Raw genomic sequence first — 17,074 nt, forward strand, 5'->3', positions numbered from 1 at the left:
TAAACTTACTTCATTCTTCAGCAGAAATGCCTCAGTAGACACGTCCATTTCCAATAACTGGCAGGCACACAAAATCTTCATCAGTGGAGAATTCATGGCACTAGGAGCCTATTATAAAAAACAGAAGATGAAAACTTTAAACGAAATCCTAGGAAAAATATACAAAATGGAATCTGCTTTTAAAAAATCAAAATTAGAAGCTACTTTCAAAGACCTATGCATAGAAAGGAGTAAACTAACAGACTTATTGAATGCCAAAGCAGCCAAAAGCTATCTATACGCTAAATTCAGGCAATACTCCCATGGCGATAAAGGAAATAAACTAATGTCCTTACTGATCAAAAAGCAGAAAGATTCCTCAACAATTTCAAGTATAACGCAATCACCCACACAGAGCACAGAGAAAATCCAGGAAATAGCAGAGGAGTTTAAAAAATTTTATGAGCAACTATATAACCTAACCCCCCAACATGACCCTGAAGACCCCCAAACAACCACCCTCACTCAAGCATTCCTAAATAAAATAAATCTACCTAAGGTAGCGCAATCAGACATAGATGACCTGGTTAAACCAGTCATAAAAGAGGAAGTAGAAAAGATCCTACAGTCAATGCCCCCACACAAAGCCCCTGGCCCAGATGGCCTACCGGCTACTTATTACCGTAAACTGGCACATGTACTCCTTCCACACCTGTTAGATTGGTGTGAGGCACTAAGAAAAGGAGCTCTACTGCCGCCCCAGGCTTTAGAAGCAATTATCACGGTTATTCCCAAAGAAGGTAAAAATCCTGCACTTTGCAGTAGCTACAGACCAATCTCATTGATAAATGTGGATGTTAAAATTTGGGCCAAAATCCTTGCCACTCGGATTAATAAAATTCTCCCTAAAATTCTAAATATGGAGCAGGCCGGATTCGTGCCGGGAAGAGAGGGTAACCATAATTCTACCAAAATAATTCACGCCATCACACATGCAAAACAACATAAGATTCCACTAATCCTTCTTGGCACAGATGCCGAGAAGGCATTCGATAGAATCAACTGGACCTTTATGACTAACACGCTAAAAAGATTTGGAATACCCCAACAATTTATAGACGCGGTTATGTCACTTTACACAAAACCCAGTGCTAGAGTGAAAGTTAACAATTTTTTCTCATCACCTTTCCGGATCAAAAATGGAACAAGACAGGGTTGCCCTCTCTCCCCGTCACTGTTTGTCCTAGTAATGGAGACACTGCTGCAATCAGTGAGGGAACATCCACACATACAAGGTCTAAAGATAGGAAACAAAACACACCTAAATGCAGCGTTCGCAGACGACCTGCTAATGTTAATAACAAATCCAAAGGAGGCCTTCCCCCATATAATGGACTTACTCAATGAATTTGGTTCTATTTCCAATTTTAAAATTAACTTCACTAAGTCTGAGGCGCTTAATGTCTCAGCCCCTAGTAAAATAATCTCAGAGCTCCAGGAAAAGTATCCATTCACCTGGCAGACTAATCAATTAAAATACTTAGGAATATGCATCACTAAAGACCCCTCAGACTTATTTGCTGCAAATTATAAGACCCTACTGAAGTCCATAGACCAATACCTAAACTCTTTGAATATCCCCTTTGTTTCTTGGATGGGTAGGAAAAACCTCTTGAAGGCTTACATAATGCCTAGACTACTATATCTACTTCAAATGTTACCCTTAAACATTCCAAAACGCTACTTTCAGCTAGTGCAAGCGTCATTTCGCAGATTTTTATGGCAGGGCAAAGGAGCCAGGATAAAATACTCACGGCTTTCACAACACAGATCAAGAGGTGGTATGGGATTACCTGATCCTCTGATTTATTACTATGCAGTCCATATTAAAAGGTGGATGCAGATGAACACGCCTTCAAATAAGATACTAGGTTCAGAAATAGAATTCGCAAGTGTGTCAGATGAGCAGCTAGCTTGGGCCTGGGGAATTACGCAAATGTTAAATAGAACTCCGCAAAACTTGCTGACAAAAGGTACATTTACAGTCATGAGGCAACACAGCTCCCTCTTGTCCTCCCCTTCACCGGTGATGCCAGCCCGCCTCCTCCCCTACTTCATTCAACCCTCGGCCGTTAATATCTCAGAAATCTGGAGCAGACTGGATCTCACTCCATCCAGTGTTGTTTTAGGTAAAGCTCATAGTAAAGAAGAACTAATGAAACTTATGAACAATTTCTTCCCTGATATGCATTTTATACATAAGATAGAATTGAACAACTTCGTGAGACAATTGGCAGCTAAAACCCAGGGGCCCATAGCACACACTTGGTTAGAAGACCTAATGAGTAAACCGCTGACACCCAAAGGTTTAATCTCGGTAATATATAATAAACTAATGGAAGACACTATAGGGAGAGGGAAGCCGGACTTCATTACAAATTGGGAAAAGGATTTAGGTTCTAATTTCAGCGAAATAGAGATTGCCAAAATCCATAGAAACTCTCATGGCTTCTCGGGTTGTGTGAAGGTCCAAGAGAGCTCTTATAAAATAATGACCAGATGGTATAGGACTCCAAAAACTCTTAACCAAATGGGTCTGTCCACTCACAACAGGTGCTGGAGATGTGATGGAGCAGTAGGCTCCCACGTCCATATATTCTGGTCTTGTCCAGGGATTCAAAAATTCTGGAAAGACGTGAATAGAATTACCAACCAGATAACTTCCCAAGCTATTCTGTTAACTCCAGCAAGTGTCCTCCTATGGTTACCCAATAAAACGTGGTCGCCTTGCAAACAAAACTTAGCCACCGAACTAATTCAAGCAGCAAAAATGCTGATTCCCTTATACTGGTTGAGCAAAATGCCCCCTCCAATCTCAGAATGGCTGAATAAAGTTGACCAAATGTGTAGGCTGGAGGAACTAACGAGCTGGGCCGACAGAAAACATGACACATTTATCAAAACATGGGCTCCCTGGTATAAATTCAGGAAAAAATGATGAAGATGCTCGCTCACCCTTTATACCCTGAGTATATAACTTATAGGACATAGCTGATAGAGATCTTACATTCTAGGTTATAATTGCAAAACTGCTTGGATATAATAACCTGACATCTGTATCCTTTATACCCCGTCTCTCCTCCCCCCCCCCCCCTTACCCACCCTAACCTCTCCCCCCCCTTCCCTTTTTGTTTATTTCTCTGTTCATACAAGTCAGTAATTTCGGCCAATGTTCACATGAGAAAATGCTTTTGTTGATCTATTCAATCATCTTATGCTGTATACGCGCATTGGTTGTTTGATCTTAGGAGAAGAGGTCCCTGCGAGTTCCTCGCCTCCTATTAATGCATATACTTGTACAGTTTGAGTTATACAATAAAAAACTTTTAAAATCAAAAAAAAAAAAAAAAAAAAAAAAAAAAAAACAGAGGACCGGGTAGGTGGCCCTCCAGAAAAATTAAATATATAGAGTACTATAGCTACAGCCAGTTGGTCCTGGCAAAAAATAGCCAGTTTCCTCTGCTTTAGTATACAAAGAGGAGAAGAAGGAGGAAAATAAGGAGGATGAGCGCATACATTATTCAGGTTGAGCTTCTTTCACCTGGTGGAGAATGGAAATCCTGAGAAATCCAGGCTTTTTTCATCTTGATAAGCGTCAGCCTGTCAGGGCTGTCAGTCGACAGGCGTGTACGCTTATCGGTGATGATGCCACCAGCTGAACTGAAAGCCCGCTCAGACAACACGCTAGTGGCAGAGCAGGCAAGAACCTCCAAGGTGTACAGCGCCAGTTCATGCCACATGTCCAGCTTTGAAATCCAGTAGTTGAAGGGAGCTGTGTGATCATTTAGGACGATGTTATGGTAAGCTATGTATTCCCTCACCATCTTTCTGTAAAGATCAGCTCTACTCTGCCGAGACTGGGTACAGGTGACAGTGTCTTGCTGGGGTGACATAAAACTGGCAAAGGCCTTGTAAAGCGTACCCCTGCCAGTGCTGGACAAGCTGCCTGCTCGCCTACTCTCCCTCGCTACATGTCCCGCAGAAGTACGCCCTTTGCCGCTAGCGCTGTCAGAAGGAAAATACTGTTTCAGCTTGTGCACCAGGGCCTGCTGGTATTCATGCATTCTCACACTCCTTTCCTCTCCAGGGATGAGAGTGGAAAGATTTTGCTTGTACCATGGGTCCAGGAGAGTGAATACCCAGTAATCGGTGCTGGAATAAATTCTCTGAATGCGAGGGTCACGGGATAGGCAGCCTAGCATGAAATTTGCTGTATGCGCCCTACCTCGCAAGACTTCACTCCCCTCACTGGCCTGACTGTCCATTTCCTCCTCCTCCAACTCCTCCAACTCCTCTTATTCTGCCCATATACACTGAACAGTGAAGGACTGAGCAATGCTCCCCTCTTCTGTCTTGCCAACATTCTCCTCCACTTCCTCCACATCCTCCTTCACCTCTTCCGATATGCGCTGAGAAACAGAACTGAGGGTACTTTGTCTATCAACAAGGGTATCTTCTTCCCCCGTCTCTTCTGTGCAAAGCTTCAGACTTCATGCTGACCAGAGAGTTTTTCAACAGGCCAAGCAGCGGGATGGTGAGGCTGATGATGGCGGCATCGCCACTGACCATCTATGTAGACTCCTCAAAGTTACTCAGCACCTGACAGATATCAGACATCCACGTCCACTCCTCATTGTAGACTTGAGGAAGCTGACTGACCTGACTACCAGTTCTGGTGGAAGTTGACATCTGACAGTCTACAATCGCTCTGCGCTGCTGGTAAACTCTGGATAACATGGTTAATGTTGAATTCCACCTCGTGGGCACGTCGCACAACAGTCGGTGAGCGGGCAGTTGGAGGCAGCGCTGCGCTGCCCTGAGAGTGGCAGCATCTGTGCTTGACTTCCTGAAATGCCCACAGATGCGGCGCACCTTCGTGAGCAAATCAGCCAGATTGAGGAACCGCTGAACTACAAGATTTAACACATGGGCCAGGCATGGCACATGTGTCAGTCTGCTGAGTTGCAGAGCCGCCACCAGGTTACGGCCGTTGTCACACACAACCATGCCTGGCTTCAGGTTCAGCGGTGCCAGCCACAGATCAGTCTGCGCCGTGATGCCCTGTAATAGCTCTTGGGCGGTGTGCCTTTTATCGCCTAAGCTCAGCAGTCTGAGCACCGCCTGCTGTCGCTTAGCGACTGCACTGCTGCTGTGCCTAGATCTTCCGACTGATGGCGCCATGCCCACGGATGGTAATTCGGAGGATGAGGAGGAGGAGGCATAGTAGGCCTGAGAGACCTGGACCAAGGTAGGCCCCGCAATCCTTGGCGTCGGCACTATATGACCAGCCCCAGGGTCAGATTCGGTCCCAGCCTCCACCAAGTTAACCCAATGTGCCATCAGCGATATATAGTGGCCCTGTCCGGCAGCACTCATCCACGTGTCCGTGGTCAGGTGGACCTTGTCAGAGCGGCGTTGGTCAGGGCATGGATGATGTTGTCTGACACGTGCTGGTGCAGGGCTGGGACGGCCGCCGCCATGAGGTTGTGAAAGGCCTCGGTCTCTACCAGCCTATAGGGCAGCATCTCCAGGCTAAGTAATTTGGAGATGTGGACATTGAGGGCTTGGGCGTGTGGGTGAGTTGCACTGTATTTCCTTTTGCGCTCCAGCGTCTGGGGTATAGAGAGCTGGACGCTGCGCATGGAGACATTGGTGGATGCTGTGGAGGATTGTGGAGGCTAAGGTGTGGTTTTCGCACGGGAGGTGTTTGGGCCAGGGTCCTGGGCAGGGGGCTGACTAGCAGAGGCAGCAGATGACACAGGGGAAGGAGCAGTGGTGTGCCCGGCCAGAGGTGAACGGCCTTGGTTCCATTGAGTGGGGTGTTTAGCATTCATATGCCTGCGCATACTGGTGGTGGTTTATCTGATAGTGGTGGAACCCCTGCTGATCCCGGTGTGGCACAGGTTGCACACCACAGTCCGTCGGTCATCCAGTGTTTCTTTAAAGAACCTCCAGACTTCCGAAAATCTAGCCCTCGCCACGGGAGGCTCACTACGTGAAACATTTGGCGCGGATGCACCAGCTCTGGCCCTGCCTCTCCGTCTGGCCCGACCACTGCCTCTTCCAACCTGTTCTCGTCGAGGACTCGCCTCCGTCTCAGAAGCACTGTGTTCACCCGGCCTATCAACCCAGCTTGGGTCTGTCACCTCATGATCCTCCGATCCCTCAGTCTGCTCCCCCCGCGGACTTCCTGTCCTGACAACAACTTCACCACTGTCTGACAACCGTGTCTCCTCATCGTCCGACACCTCTTTACACACTTCTTCCACTACGTCAACAATGTCATCATGACCCAAAGACTGCGACCGGTGGAAAACCTGGGCATCGGTAAAGAGCTCAGCAGCAACCGGACAAGTGGTTTGTGACTTTGGAAAGGGTCCAGAAAACAGTTCCTCAGAGTATGCCGGTTCAAATGCCAAATTTTGCTGGGAGGGGGCAGACTGGGGGGAAGGAGGCAGGTGGTGTCTCACCCCGCCCAGGACCACGGCCTCTAACCCCTACCCCTAGCCCTCGGGTTCAACATTTTCAAAATTAACGTGTAAACTGTAAATTTTTTAAAGCATTTTTAAATGCTTTTTTTAACAAAACGATCAGAAGAAATCACACAGCAACCACAGAAGATGATGATGATTGCTATGGCTAGTTTCTAACCTACACTGACAGCACACAACTGGATTTTGTGCTTTGCCTGTGATGACTTTTAGCTTTGAAAAAAAAATTTAAAAAAATCGGCAGACTGTGTCTAATTCAATCAAACCACTAATAAATTGTCCCACTTAGGTGTTTGTAGAGAGCAACCTGATGTTTCAACAATCACGCGGTTCCGAGCGCTCAAGGATACTCCGGACTCCCGATATCTTACTCTCATCGGATATTTATTGTTAAAATATGGTACATAAAATGCTCTGTTGTGACGCGTTTCGGTCCGGCACCCGGACCTTCTTCAGGCAGTATATCTGGACCGAAACGCGTCGCAACAGAGCATTTTATGTACCATATTTTAACAAATAAATTAATTAGAGTAAGATATCAGGTGTCCGGAGTATCCTTGAGCGCTCGGAACCGCATGATTGTGGAAACATCAGGTTGCTCTCTACAATTGAAATACCATCCCCGGTGACCCTGGAACACGGAGGACGGGCTACAAATCGAGCTGCCAGGATACATGGGACCATAAGGATTACATGCTGTTATTTATCACCAAATAGGTGACAGTCCATATGGACAAACTTTCTGTTTTTATCTGACTGCCTTGGGTAATACACCAGGAGAGCGCTCCTGTCTTTTTTCCCTGTTTTATCTCTCTCCTGTCATCTCGGAGGGAGATTGCATTGTGTGCATCACCCACTCTGCTCCCAGGTTTTATACACCACTTAGGTGTTTGAGATGGATATGTGTTTCACTAAGAGCTAAATAGAACGTTCCCAAGTCTCCCTGCAAATTCGTCACAATATGGTACTAGCTGCACTACTAGTTCAGCAAGGCCAGCCACAAGCAAATCAACTATATATATATATATATATATATATATATATATATATATATATATATATATATTGTAGGGGATCAACTCAAATGGCAACTTAAGTAACAGTCCAGGTAGCTGTTTTATTTCTTTCCAAAACAGTTTAACAAAACAGAATCGCTTGCTTCAGCATATAACAGAAAATACAGTCCATATAAACAGGCTTGACTCACAGTCCTTTGTAAGTTGTGTCTCCATCCAGCAGCATAACCAAACAATGTCACTATTGCTGGTCCTTGGCTGTGTAACACCTCCAGCTCTGCATGCAGTATAGCAGAGACTTCCAGACTGCAAAAACACATCACCCCCAGCTCACCTGAGCTTCCTGGCTTTATCTCTCAGCCAAAACCTGGCCTGGATATGTGGGAGTAGTCACCCACCCTGCTCCTGACTACTCCAATGAAAGCCGGCCCGGATCAACTGCATTAAGCAGTTTTGCTACATTATATTGTCAGAAACCTAAGGTTCCTGACCAAACATTAACCGGCTCACTTCACTGAGGCCAGGCACCTCGGTGACACATATCTGCCATCAATAATGGCCCCTTGTACCTTCTCACAATATATATATATATAACGCTAATGTAGCCCTAAGAAAGCCGGTTGGGTTCTTGTATGCCTAGTTTTTAAGCCACACTGACAGCACACAACTGGATTTTGTGGTGTGCCTGTCACTTTAAGTTTTGAAAAAAAAATAAAAAATCAGCAGACTGTGCCTAATTCAATCAAACCCCTAATAAATTGTCCCACTTAGGTGTTTGAGATGGATATGTGTGTCACTAAGAGCTAAATAGAATGTTCCCAAGTCTCCCTGCAAATTCCTAACAATATGGTACTAGCTTCACTACTAGTGCCAGCAAGCCCAGGTTCTTGTAGACTCACTCCTGCCTAACAGTAAGCTAATATAACACCCTAACGCTATCTGTGCAGCAGCAGCAGATCTCTCCCTGACGGCATCCAGACAGAGAATGATGTGAGCAGCACAGGCAGGGCCTAGTCTATTCCAGGGTCACCTGATCAGGCCACCCAAACACTGCTATCGACGTGTAAGGGTACCACGTCATGCTGGGTGGAGTGCAGAGGCTCCTGGCTTTTGATTGACTCTGTTTCTGGCCACCAAAAATCAAAACAGCGGGAGATGCCATTTTCTCGAGCTGGCAAAGTATTTGTCCAAGCAACGAGCAGTTACAAGTATGCTAATGCTCGAACAAGCATCAAGCTTGGACGAGTGTGTTCACTCATCTCTAGTGATAACCAATCATGCTAATAGTTAAGATGTTGCACACTGCTTAAAAATATATAAATAAAGTGGTTTGACCCACCCACAATTTTGCTGAGTTCTACACCTGCCTGTTGAGCTCCATTATGCCACCATGTTGGGGAAATTGATGGTGAGCTTCTTTTAGGGCCACCGTGACTGTCCCCAACGTCATATGTGATAACACAAGATCAGAAGCAGAGCCTGTGTGATTCGTGCAGGAGGCTGGCTGTATGTTACAGCTGAGCCTCCGCATTGGCAGCCTGGATTGTGATGTCCCAGCTGTTTAACTCTTTAGGCGCCAAGGCCAAATATGATCGCAGCACCTAAAGGGGCTAGCCACCTCTCCTCCCGGTGATTTCCTCTCCCGTGCTGAGTATGAGGTTGCAGATAGTGTCCAAGGGCAACCCCAGGATCCAATAAAGGACCCCTGGGCTGCCTTACATAACTGCATGCTGCATCTGCCCCAGTAGGGCAGATGTCAGCCTATGCATTAATTATTATTATTCCTGGAATACCCCTTTAAAAAAAAATATTCAGAATTGGATCTTTATCTGCAGCTTGCATTCCCGAGTATGATTTTATCTGCCCTTATCTCAAGTGTAGTTTGCTCACTGAACCAAAACCTCATGATGTGTAACAGAGAAAATTATCTTCTTTAATGGTTCTAGTGTTAAGGTAAACCTAGCTGATAGATCAAATCCTTCCATTTCTACTTATCTTATCTTATCTACTCATCTTATTTTCCTAAAAGCATTGTAACAGAGAATACATTTTAAGATGGCGCTGGCATCGTGGACCATTACCAAAACATCAAGGCTAAAGAATTTCAAAAATGCATTATCCTGACGTTAATGTGCGACAGCAGGGATGTTCTCCAAACAAGAGCCTTTATAAGCTGGGAACTCTCCTCCCCTTCTGCTTCTCTCTTGTTTTTCTATGAAGTTTTGTGAAACCAAATAAAGCTTGCGTAGTGCTGATTTTTGCCCTGGGCAACAGCATTAGCAAATCTTGCATCAGCAATTTTTCATTCTTTTCATGCTTATTGATTCGAAACACAGCCAACACACACTAAAAGAGGATATCTTAAATCCTACCGCAACACTAGCTGCTATAGAACCAAGATATAGGCCCCTAAAGTGACTCTCCCCCTCCAGCCTCTGAGTCTGTCACATTTCTGGCAAAAGATTACACATAGATTACACATACAAGGGCGGTTCAATAAGTACCCGTGTTTGATGACAGGGCGTTCCTGAGGGAAATTGGTTAAAACAATGGCAAAACAAATAGTGTTTTGCCCGGTGTATCTGCTTCAAAGAAGATGAAGACTGTCCCAGCGGCTGGAAAGGTCATGGCAATGATTTTTTGGGATGTGAACGGCATCATACTCATGGATTTTTTAGTAAAAGGAAGAACGATCACTGGAAAATACTATAGTGAGTTATTGGACCGCTTTGACAAAAAATTTAAGGAGACACGGCCGCATTTGGCGTAAAAGAAGATGTTGTTTCACCACGATAATGCACCAGCACATTCATCCAGAGGGAATTGCATTATGAATTGCTGCCGTACCGCCCTTATTCACCCGATTTGGCTCCCTGTGACTTTTATTTGTTCCCTAATAGAGATGAGCGAACACACTCGTCCGAGCTTGATGCTCGTTCGAGCATTAGCGTACTCGAGACTGCTCGTTGCTCGGACGAATACTTCGCCCGCTCGAGAAAATGGCATCTCCCGCCGTTTTGCTTTTTGGCGGCCAGAAACAGAGCCAATCACAAGCCAGGAGACTCTGCACTCCACCCAGCATGACTTGGTACCCTTACACGTCGATAGCAGTGGTTGACTGGCCAGATCAGGTGACCCTGGAATAGACTAGCCCCTGCCCGCGCTGCTCGCGTCATTCTCTGTCTGGATGCCGCTAGGGAGAGAGCTGCTGCTGGTCAGGGAAAGCTATAGGGTGTTCTATTAGAATAGTGTTAGGCAGGAGTGATTCTACAAGAACCCAACAGCCCTTTTAAGGGCTACAATAACGTTATACTTTTTTTTTTTATTATTTGCTTGTGGCTGGGCTTGCTGGCACTAGTAGTGCAGCTAGTACCATATTGTGAGGAATTTGCAGGGGGACTTGCTACCGTTGTGTTTAGCTCTTAGTGACACACATATCCACCTCAAACACCAAAGTGGGACAATTTATTAGGGGTTTGATTAGAATTAGGCAGAGTCTGCTGATTTCTTTTTTTTTTACCTTTATTTCATTTTATAGCTCAAACACATCTTGCAAAGCAGTGTGCTTTCAGTGTAGACTACAAAATAGCCATAGGAGAACCCCAACGGCTTACTTAGGCCTACAATAGCGTTATATTTTCCTTTTTTTTGTTTGCTTGTGGCTGGGCTTGCTGACATTAGTAGTGCAGCTAGTACCATATTGTGAGGAATTTGCTGGGAGACCTGCGACCGTTGTGTTTAGCTCTTAGTGACACGCATATCCACCTCAAACACCAAAGTGGGACAATTTATTAGGGGTTTGATTAGAATTAGGCAGAGCCTGCTGATTTATTTTTTTTTACTTTTATTTCATTTTATAGCTCAAAGTCATCAGGCACAGCACAAAATCCAGTTGTAGTTGTAGGTTAGAAACTAGCCATAGCAATAGGATAGCATCGTTTTGTTAAAAAAAAAATAAAAAAAATAAACACAAAAAAAAAAAAAAAAATTTAAAGTTTACACTTTAATTTGGAAAATGTTTAACCCGAGGGCTAGGGGTAGAGGAAGAGGGCGTGGACGTGGGCATCCAACTACTGCAGGGGTCAGAGGCCATGGTCCTGGGCGGGGTGAGACACCACCTGCTGATGAGGGAGCAGGGGAACGCTGCAGAGCTACACTCCCTAGGTTCATCATGTCTCAAGTTACTGGGACTCGTGGTAGAGCACTGTTGAGGGCAGAACAGTGCGAAGAGGTGATGTCGTGGATTGCGGACAATGCTTCTAGCCATTTGTCCACCAGTCAGTCTTCCACGCAGTCCACCCATGTCACCGAAATCAGCACTCCTCCAGCTCCTCCACCTCAGCCTCCTTCCCCCCAGTTTGCCCCCTCCCAGCAAAATTTGGCATTTGAACCGGCATACTCTGAGGAACTGTTTTCTGGACCCTTCCCACAGTCACAAACCACTTGTCCGGTTGCTGCTGAGCAATTTTCCGATGCCCAGGTTTTCCACCAGTCGCAGTCTGTGGGTGATGATGACATTATTGACGTAGTGGAAGAAGTGTGTAAAGAGGTGTCGGACGATGAGGAGACACGGTTGTCAGACAGTGGTGAAGTTGTTGTCAGGGCAGGAAGTCCGAGGGGGGAGCAGACTGAGGGATCGGAGGATGATGAGGTGACAGACCCAAGCTGGGTTGATAGGCCGGGTGAACACAGTGCTTCTGAGACGGAGGCGAGTCCTATAGCAGAACAGGTTGGAAGAGGCAGTGGTGGGGCCAGACGGAGAGGCAGGGCCAGAGCTGGTGCATCAGCGCCAAATGTTGCCCGTAGTCAAGCTCCCGTGGCGAGGGCTAGATTTTCAGAAGTCTGGAGGTTCTTTAAAGAAACACCGGATGACCGACGGACTGTGGTGTGCAACCTTTGCCAAACCAGGACCAGCAGGGTTTCCACCACTACTAGCTTAACTACCACCAGTATGCGCAGGCATATGAATGCTAAACACCCCACTCAATGGCACCAAGCCCATTCACCTCCAGCCGGGCACACCACTGCTCCTTCCCCTGTGTCATCTGCTAGTCAGCCCTCTGCCCAGGACCACAGCCCAAACGCCTCACGTGCGAAAACCCCATCTTCGCCTCCACGATCCTCCACAGCATCCACCAGCGTTCAGCTCTCCATACCCCAGACGCTGGAGCGCAAAAGGAAGTATAGCGCAACCCACCCACACGCCCAAGCCCTCAGCGTCCACATCTCCAAGTTGCTTAGCCTGGAGATGCTGCCCTATAGGCTGGTAGAGACCGAGGCCTTTCGAAACCTCATGGCGGCGGCCGCCCCTCGGTATTCGGTCCCCAGCCGCCACTACTTTTCCCGATGTGCCGTCCCAGCCCTGCACAAGCACGTGTCAGAGAACATCATCCGTGCCCTGACCAACGCCGTTTCTGACAAGGTCCACCTGACCACGGACACGTGGACAAGTGCTGCCGGGCAGGGCCACTATGTATATCACTGACGGCACATTGGGTTAACTTGGTGGAGGCTGGGACCGAGTCTGACCCTGGGGCTGCTCATATACTGCCGACGCCGAGGATTGCGGGGCCTACCTCGGTCCAGGTCTCAAAGGCCTACTATGCCTCCTCCTCCTCCCACCCCTCCTCCACCTCCTCCGAATTACCATCCGTGGGCATGGCGCCATCAGTCGGTAGCTCTAGGCACAGCAGCAGTGCCATCGCTAAGCGACAGCAGGCGGTGCTCAAACTGCTGAGCCTAGGCGATAAAAGGCACACCGCCCAAGAGCTATTACAGGGCATCACGGCGCAGACTGATCTGTGGCTGGCACCGCTGAACCTGAAGCCAGGCATGGTTGTGTGTGACAACGGCCGTAACCTGGTGGCGGCTCTGCAACTCGGCAGACTGACACATGTGCCATGCCTGGCCCATGTGTTAAATCTCATAGTTCAGCGTTTCCTGACATACCCCAATCTATCTGATTTGCTCACGAAGGTGCGCCGCATCTGTGCGCATTTCAGGAAGTCCAGCACAGATGCTGCCACTCTCAGGGCAGCGCAGCGCTGCCTCCAACTGCCCGCTCACCGACTGTTGTGCGACGTGACCACGAGGTGGAATTCAACATTAACCATGTTATCCAGAGTTTAGCAGCAGCGCAGAGCGATTGTAGACTGCCAGATGTCAACTTCCACCAGAACTGGTAGTCAGGTCAGTCAGCTTCCTCAAGTCTACAATGAGGAGTGGACGTGGATGTCTGATATCTGTCAGGTGCTGAGTAACTTTGAGGAGTCAACACAGATGGTCAGTGGCGATGCCGCCATCATCAGCCTCACCATCCCGCTGCTTGGCCTGTTGAAAAACTTTCCGGTCAGCATGATTTCGGAAGCTTTGCGCTCGTCACAAGAGACGGGGGAAGAAGATTCCCTTGTTCTCATATTGTGTTCTCATATAGCCAAAGCACCCTTAGGTCTGTTTCTCAGCGCATATCGGAGGAGGTGGAGGAGGTGGAGGAGGAAGAGGAGGAGAATGTTGGCGAGACAGAAGAGGGGACCATTGTTCAGTCCTTCACTGTTCAGCGTGTATGGGCAGAAGAAGAGGAGTTGGAGGAGTTGGAGGAGGAGGAAATGGGCAGTCAGGCCAGTGAGGGGAGTGAATTCTTGCGCGTTGGGACTCTGGCACATATGGCAGATTTCATGCTAGGCTGCCTATCCCGTGACCCTCACGTTCAAAGAATTTATTCTAGCACCGATTACTGGGTATTCACTCTCCTGGACCCACGGTACAAGCAAAATCTTTCCACTCTCATCCCTGGAGAGGAAAGGAGTGTGAGAATGCATGAATACCAGCAGGCCCTGGTGCACAAGCTGAAACAGTATTTCCCTTCTGACAGCGCTAGCGGCAGAGGGCGTACTTCTGCGGGACAAGTAGCGAGGGAGAGTAGGCGAGCAGGCAGCTTTTCCAGCACTGGCAGGGGTACGCATTACAAGGCCTTTGCCAGTTTTATGTCACCCCAGGAAGACACTGTCACCTGTCCCCAGTCTCGGCAGAGTAGGGCTGATCTTTACAGAAAGATGGTGAGGGAGTACGTAGCTGACCATACCATCGTCCTAAATGATCACGCAGCTCCCTACAACTACTGGGTTTCAAAGCTGGACATGTGGCACGAACTGGCGCTGTACGCCTTGGAGGTTCTTGCCTGCCCTGCCGCTAGCGTGTTGTCCGAGCGGGTTTTCAGTGCAGCTGGTGGCATCATCACCGATAAGCGTACACGCCTGTTGACTGACAGCGCTGACAGGCTGACGCTTATCAAGATGAATAAAGCCTGGATTTCTCCGCATTTTCATTCTCCACCAGGTGAAAGAAGCTCAACCTGAATAATGTATGCACTCCTCCTCCTCACTGTCCTCCTTCTCCTCCTCTTTGTACACTAAAGCATAGGAAACTGGCTATTTTTTGCCAGGGCCAACTGGCTCTAGCTATAGTACTCTATGTATTTAATTTTTCTGGAGGGCCACCTACCTGGTCCTCTGTTTTAAGCAATTTTTGGGAGTGCCACATACTGGCACTCAATCTATTTAATTTTTCTGGAGGACCACCTACCTGCTCCTTTGGTTTGAAAACTTTTTTGGACTGCCACATACAGGCACTCAATTTATTTAATTTTTCTGGAGGACCACCTACCTGCTCCACTGGTTTGAAAACTTTTTTGGAATGCCACATACAGGCACTATCCAAATTAAATTGTCTCCATAGCTGCCTCCACATGTCGTCTTTTTAGCTGGCTCCACACGTTGTCTCCATTGCTACCTCCACACGTCATCGCCATAGCTGCCTCCAAAAGTCGTCCATATAGCTGCCTCCATACATTGTCTCCTTATCAAACGAACTGTGTCAGGCAGAATTTTGGGTTGTTTTCATGGATTCCACATCAAACTTGTTAACTTTGTCGCCACCCTGCTGTGTAATCCACAAAATATACTGGCAAACTTTTATCATTTACCGATATTATTTCAGCGCTTCTTGCGCATCTGTTTACATTCCCCTCACCCGCCATATCCCAAACTTATAAGAACTCTACTACACTTGATCTTATACAAAAGGTTCTTAGAAGTGCTGTTTGGGGAGTAGTCTAGAGACAGGGGCTTGGATTGGCGAAAGCTCGCCTGGAAGCGGAGCGCCAGCTCCATCTCAAGATCCAACTAACATAGTTTTAACTGCAGCACCTTTAATCTACTACTAGTTCACTGCCTCCATACATCGTCCCCTTATCAAACGAGCTGTGTCGGGCAGAATTTTGGGTTGTTTTCATGTCTTCCACATCAAACTTGTTAACTTTGTCGCCATCCTGCTGTGTAATCCACAAAATATACTGGCAAACTTTTATCATTTACCGATATTATTTCAGCGCTTCTTGCGCATCTGTTTACATTCCCCTCACCCGCAATATCCCAAACTTATAAGAACGCTACTACACTTGATCTTATACAAAAGGTTCTTAGAAGTGCTGTTTGGGGAGTAGTCTAGAGACAGGGGCTTGGATTGGCGAAAGCTCGCCTGGAAGCGGAGCGCCAGCTCCATCTCAAGATCCAACTAACATAGTTTTAACTGCAGCACCTTTAATCTACTACTAGTTCACTGCCTCCATATATCGTCCCCTTATCAAACGAGCTGTGTCAGGCAGAATTCTCAGGTGTTTCACCAGATACATAGTGGAACTCGGCCCATCTGTCGCCGCCATGCTGGAGACCTGAAGTTGCAATCATAGCAGCGCAATATGGATGCCCCATACTGTCGCTCTTAATCATGGAACCATTTCCGTAAAAACAATTAAAAATAGAACCACTATGCTATTCCATTATTCCTAGGTGAAATATTCAAACGACCCAGCCTGATTTGAAAATTATAATTTTTTCAAAGTAAACGCTTCTGGCCCCCAGGCCCATTTTGGGTGGGGAGGAGCCAATAGACAGGGGCTTGGACAGGCGAAAGCTCGCCTGGCAGTGGACCGCCAGCTCCATCCCAAGATTAGGCAGCCTCAGAGGCATCCATGCATGCTGCCCCTGCTGTTTCCTGTCCATTTTGCCTCCACGATCCTCCACAGCATCCACCAATGTCTCATTTCAACTCTCTATACCCCAGACGCTGGAGCATGAGAGGATATGCAGCGCATCATCCCCTTATCAAACGAGCTGTGTCAGGCAGAATTTTCAGGTGTTTCACCAGATACATAGTGGAACTCGGCCCATCTGTCGCCGCCATGCTGGAGACCTGAAGTTGCAATCATAGCAGCGCAATATGAATGCCCCATACTGTCGCTCTTAATCATGGAAGTCGTCTCCATGGCTGCCTCCACATGTCGTCCCCTTATCAAAAGAGCTGTGTCAGGCTCATTTTTCTGGTGTTTCACCAGATACGTTATGGAACTTGGTCACTATGTCGCCACCATGCTGTGTTATCGACTAAATATACCGTCAACCTTTTGTTCACATAGGAAAATCATTTCACCTCCTTTGGTGAAACCTGAGTCCATTTAGGGTATGTCGCCAT

The sequence above is a fragment of the Engystomops pustulosus genome, chromosome 11 (assembly GCF_040894005.1).
Source record: "Engystomops pustulosus chromosome 11, aEngPut4.maternal, whole genome shotgun sequence".
NCBI lineage: Eukaryota > Metazoa > Chordata > Amphibia > Anura > Leptodactylidae > Engystomops > Engystomops pustulosus.